Genomic DNA, 6,354 nt, shown 5'->3' with positions numbered 1-6,354 from the left:
GAACAGAGACTGTCTCTGACATGAGCTCAGTGACTGGCTCTTTGATCAACTCCCCTGAGGAGGAACAGCCTTTCCAGGGCACAGAGGAGGACATTGCAGACAGTCTTGATGAGACATGATATGCTAGGGTCAGAAGGAAGATGAGGAGGACCTCCCCTTACAGTGGACTTGGAAAGGGTCATAGGAAGAGATGAGGGAGGAAGGGTGGAATTGAGAGGAAATGAGGGAGCATATTACAGCTGGGATACAAAGTGAATAACCTGTAATTAATATAAAAATCAAATAAAAAAAGTTCCAAGTTTTGACTCATCATGAAATTAAGCACTCACTATTTGAAATCAGCAACTTCTATTTATGATATCAACTCTCATCTGACTTCCAGTTCTGTTTCATCATGTTCTGGATAATAGGTAAGTAACCTACATTTTTATGAGGATTCTTTTTCAAGACATGCTATCTCTGTGTAGCTCTGGCTGTTCTGGAATTTACTCTGTAGAACAGGCTAGCCTTGATGAGCCAACCTCTGTCTCATGAGTGCTGCGGTAAAAGGTGTGCACCATCACCTCTCTATGGAATCTGTGTTTTTAAAAGGGACTCCCAACTGATGCTCAAAATAAAACTCATGAGGGATCATTTATTATGAATTCCGAAGTTTTACACTGACCTACATAGCAATAGTAAATATCATTAAACTGCTGGCAGACTCTTTGTGGTTGGCATTTTTCTTATTTTCTTGGTGGGAGGGCAAGATTCGTGAAAATTTATTTCTCATAATGCAAAAGAGCTGTGCGCATTGTCAGTATCGTAGCCAATGAACTTTATCTGAGGCGCGATTATTGCTAATTGAAAATTTTTCTCTATTTAAATTACTTATTATTATATATGAACATTTTAAAAATTAATTCATAAATGCACAATGTGTTAATTTTATATGCTTTTTAAAAATTAATTAATTAATTTTACATCCCGATAATAGGCCCTCCTTCTTCTCATTCCACTCCAATTCTCTCTCTCACTTCCCTCTATCTTCTCTAGCCTACTTCTCAAATAAGGGGAGCCTCCCTGGTACCAACTCAGACCAAAACACCAAGTTTTATCAGGACTTAGTGCTAAGTACTGAATTTTGAGAATTAGTTTATTTCAAATGGTAATATAGTAATTTCCATCACAAACAATCTTTTTAACAAGAAGCTATAAGGCAAAAAAGATTACCAAAATAAATTTTGGTATCAGTTTCAAGATTATTTTGTTTTAAATTTTATTTGTTTTCCATCTTTATGCTGTATTTTTTTGGCATGATATATAACTAATAAATAAATACATGGTTATGCAGAGATAACCAGCTGTGTGTTCATTTTTCTTGCTTGTTGACTCTACCACTTGTTCACTTATGACGTCACTTATACCTTAAAATGTTCACTTATATCTTAAAATGTCTCTAGGACAAGGGAAGATGGAGGCAGAGACCACACAGTGTATCTGAACAGCAACTTAGCTGTGAGAGCAGGGTGACTGACAGGCTGTACTATGGACCCCAAAACTCCAACACTTGTGTTTCTCAAGAGGCCTGTGGAGCACTGGAGTAGTTCTAGGCTTGGAGTTCTTTCAGCCTGTCCCCCAGCAGCCTAGCCACCTGGGTCAGAAACAACAAGGTCATCACAACCAGTGAACGCAGCAGAGCTGAGCCAGGCCTGGAACCCAGATCCCATCCTCCACCATCTTAAGGAAGCCTGTGGGACTAAGGGGCAGTGCTAGACTCAGAGATCTTTCCTACTGTGCCTCAGCTACCACGTATACCTGGGCCACAAACAATAAGCCAGATGAGACAGTTGGATCTAGTCTGCAGTACAGGCTCTAAGAATAATTAGTCAAGGCTATAGAAAACCAGACGGCTAGACACTGGCTTAAGAACACAAGGGAAAAAAAACAAAAACAAAAACAAAAACAGGACGTCATGGCTTCACCAGAATCTCCAGAAATCAGAGGATATTCTATTGGAGCTGAAATACAGGAAAATGATCTTAAATCTATAATTATGCACTTATTCGGGGCACATAAAGAGGAAATGAACAAAAAATAGAGGCCGTCATTGATAGACAGAAAACCACATTCAAACAAATGAATGAAATGAATAAAATCATTCAAGACACACAAACCAAATTAGGATCAGAAAACACAAACAGAGAATACCCTGGAATGGAGAACTTAAATAAGGGATCAGGAACCACAAAAGTAAACATCACCAACAGAATACAAGAGATGGAAGAGAGAATCTCAAGCGCTGAAGATACAATTGCAAAAAACTGATATCTTTCTCAAAGAAAAAATAAAATGGGAAAACTTAGAAATACAAAAATTCCAAGAAATCAAGGATATCATGAAAAGATGAAACCTAAGAATAATAGGAATATGATTCTCAGCATCTGCTTTATTACACTGTTGGATAGAGTCTTTAGAGACCCTCTATGGTAGGCTCCTATCCTGTTTCCTGTTTTCTCCCTCTTCTGATATTCATCCCATTCACCTTTCTGTAAGAGAATTGATCATCTTAAACAGGGCCCTCCTTTTTGTTAAGCTTCTTAAGGTGTACAGATTTAATATTTTATACTATAAGACTAATATCCACTTATGAATGAGTATATACCATCTGTGTCTTTCTGCTTCTGGGATACCTCACTCCGGATGATATTTCTTGGTTCCCACAATTTGCCTGCAAAATTTCATGATTTCCTTGTTTTTAATTGCTGAGTATTTTCTGTAGTGTTCAGGAAATCTGATGAAAGAAGAGGATGATGAAAGACCTGGAGGGGACAGGAGCTCCACAAGGACAGCAACATTACCAAAATATCTGGACACAGGGGTCTTTTCTGAGACTAATACTCCAATCAAGGACCATGCATGGAGATAACCTAGAACCCCTGCACAGATGTAGCCCATGGCAGCTCAGTGTCCAAGTGGGTTCCATAGTAATGATAACAGGGACTGTCTCTGTCATGAACTCAGTGGCTGGCTCTTCAATCACTTTCCCCTGAGGGGGGAGCAGCCTTACCATGCCACAGAAGAAGACAATGCAGCCAGTCCTTATGAGACCTGATAGGCTAGGGTTAGATGGAAGGGAAGGAGGACCTCCCCTATCAGTGGACTGGGGTAGGGCCATGGGATGACAAGAGGGAGTAAGGGTGGAATTGGGAGGGAATGAAAAAAGGGGCTACAGCTGGATACAAAATGAATAAATTGTAATTCATTTTAAAAATTAATTAAAAGAAAAAAGATTCCATGCTTCACGAAATATTTTAGAGAAAATTATTGAAGAAAATTTCCTCAACCTTAAGAAAAAGATGTCCATAAGCATACAAGAGGCCTACAGAACACCAAGTGGAATAGACCAGAAAAGTAACTACTCCTGTCACATAATAATCAAAACACTAAATCTACAGAACAAAGAAAATAATATTAAAAGAGGTAAGGCAAAAAGGTCAAGTAATATATAAAGGCAAACTTATCCGAATAACACCAGACTTCTCAACGGAGACTATGAAAGCCAAAAGGGTCTGGACAGATATCATACAGAAGTTTAGAGATCACAGGGGTTAACCCAGACTATTATATCTAGATTTCAATAAACATAGATGGATAAAACAAAATATTCCATGTAATAACTAAATTTAAACCATATATACACACAATCCAGCCCTACAAAAGATACTGGAAGGAAAACTCCAATCTAATGAAATCAACTACAGCCAAGAGAATGCAGGATAAAGAGACCATCACACCAAAAAAGAAAACACACACACACAAATACACAATCACCATCAACTCCACAAAAAAAGGAACTAACAATCATTGTTCACTAATATCTATTAACATCAGTGGTCTCAATTTTCCAATAAAAAGACACAGACTAACAGATTGATTGCAGAATCGAATCCAAAATTTTGGTGCATTCAAGAAACACACCTCTGTAACAAAGATAGACACTACCTCCAGAGTAAAGGGCTTGAAAAAGCTTTTCCAAGCAAACAGACACAAGGAGCAAGCTGGAACAGCCATCCTAATATCTAATAAAATAGACTTTCAACCAAAATTATTGAAAGAGATGGGGAGAGACAATTAATTCTCATCAAAGGAAAAATCTACCAAGACGACATCACAATTTTGAACATCTGTGCACCGAACACAAGCACTCCTACATTTGTCAAAGAAACACTATTAAAGCTTAAATCACACATGGATACTAACACCTTAACAGGGGGAGACTTCAACACCCCCCTCTCACCAAGGGATAGAGCATTGAGACAGAAGCTAACAGAGAAATAATGACACCTACAGAGATCTTACTAAATGAACCTAATAGATATCTAAAGAATCTTTCCCCTAAACACAAGAATTTACCTTCTTCTTAGCCCATGAGGGAATCGTCTCCAAAATTGACCATATAGTAGAGCACAAAGCAAGCTTTAACAGATACAAGAAGATTGAAACAATCCCTTGTATCATATCAGACACCATGGTCTAAAAGAAGAACTGAACAATAACAGAAATAACAAAAGCCTACACACATAGAAACTGAACAACTCTCTACTCAATGACAACTGGGTCAGGGAGGAAATAAAGAAAGAAATTAAAGACTTCCTAGAATTTAATGAAAATGAAGATATAACTTACCCCAACTTATGGGACACAATGAAACCAGTGCCAAAAGGAATGTTCATAGCACTAATTGCCTTCATAAAGAAATTCAAGGCATCTCATACAAGCAACTCTATGGTACACCTGAAAGCACTAGAAAAAAAAGAAAAGAAAAGAAAAGAAAAGAAAAAAAAAGAAAAGAAAAGAAAAGAAAAGAAACAGACACACCCAAGAAGAGTAGAAGATTGGAAATAATCAAACTCAGGGTTGAAATAAATACATTATAAACAAAGAGAACAATTCAAAGAATCAACGAAAGAAGAGCTGGCTCTTTGAGAAAATCAACAAGATAGACCAACCCTTAGCCAAACTAATTAAAAGTCAAAGGGACATGGTCCAAATCTACAAAACCCGAAATGAAAAGGGAAACATAACAACAGACACTAAAGAAATCCAAGGATTCATTAGGTCCTACTTCAAATTCCTATATGTAACAAAATTTGAATATCTAAATGAAATGGACAATTTACCTGATATATTCAATTTACTAAAGCTGAACCAAGATCAGATAAATAAATTAAATAGTCCTGTGTGACCTAAGGAAATAGAAGTGGTCATCAAAATTCCCACATCAAAAAAAGAAAAAAAAAAAAACAGACAGTTTCAGCACTGAGTTATAGCAGACCTTCCAAGAAGAGATAACAGCAATGCTCTTCAAACTATTCCAAGAACTAGAAACAGAAAGCTGTAGGGGAGCAGCACCCTTGCATGCGCCTCCCCTTGTCAGTCCCAAGAAGTTATCCAGAGATGGTGGGATCAGGAAGGTGGCCTACGGCTGTAGCTGTGCAGGGCAGGAATCCTGGGATGTTTTCCTAGTATTATTTGGGTGGCATGAAGATGGACTTTCCAGTATCCACATTGATTCTGCTCTCACCTGAGAAACACAGAAATAGGGGTTTTGGAGTCCAGAATACAGCCTCCTGGTCATCCTGCTCTCAGTGCTGAGCTGCTGTTCAGATACCCTGCATGCTTGGCGCTGCCATCTTGGACCCCTCTTTGTGTAACTCTAAACAAGCAAGGGAAAGACCTGTATGAAAAAAAAAACAAAACAAAACAAAAAACAAAAAAAAAAAAACTTCAAGTCTCTAAAAAAAGAAATTGAAGAAGATATCAGAAGATGGAAAGATCGCCCATGCTCATGGATCGAGAGAGCTAACATAGTGAAAGTGGTTATCCTACAACAAGCAGTCTACAGATTCAATACAATTCCCATCAAAATACAAACACAATTTTTACTGACCTTGAAAGAATGTTTCTCAATTTCATAAGGAAAAACAAACAAACAAACAAAAACAGAATAGTTCAAACAATCCTGTACAACAGCAGATCTTCTGAAGGTATCTACACCCCAGATCTCAAGCTGTACTATAGAGCAACAGTAATAAAAACTGCATGGTACTGGCATAGAATCAGACTGGTAGATCAATGTAATTGAATAGAAGACCCAGAAATAAACCCACACACCTATGGATATTTAATTTTGACAAAGAAGCCAAAAGCATAGAATGGAAAAAAGATAGTATCTTCAACAAATGGTGCTGGTCTAACTGGATGTCTACACGTAGAATATGCAAATTCTATATTCATCACCCTGCACAAAGTTAAAGTACAAGCAAATCAAAGACCTCAACACAAAACCAGACACACTAAATCTGTCAGAAA

The 6,354-nt window shown here is 37.6% G+C and overlaps 1 pseudogene; it reads left to right on the top strand.

Moving 5' to 3' along the window:
* The first annotated feature begins 782 nt into the window (after positions 1–782).
* On the top strand, positions 783–910 carry LOC129666547 (U4 spliceosomal RNA; annotated as a pseudogene).
* The last annotated feature ends 5,444 nt before the right edge of the window (positions 911–6,354 follow it).

Source organism: Psammomys obesus, unplaced genomic scaffold (assembly GCF_907164565.1).
Source record: "Psammomys obesus unplaced genomic scaffold, mPsaObe1.curated_primary_1811, whole genome shotgun sequence".
Taxonomy (NCBI): domain Eukaryota; kingdom Metazoa; phylum Chordata; class Mammalia; order Rodentia; family Muridae; genus Psammomys; species Psammomys obesus.
Note: the sequence above shows the minus strand (reverse complement) of the source record. Positions and strands in the feature narration are given on the sequence as shown.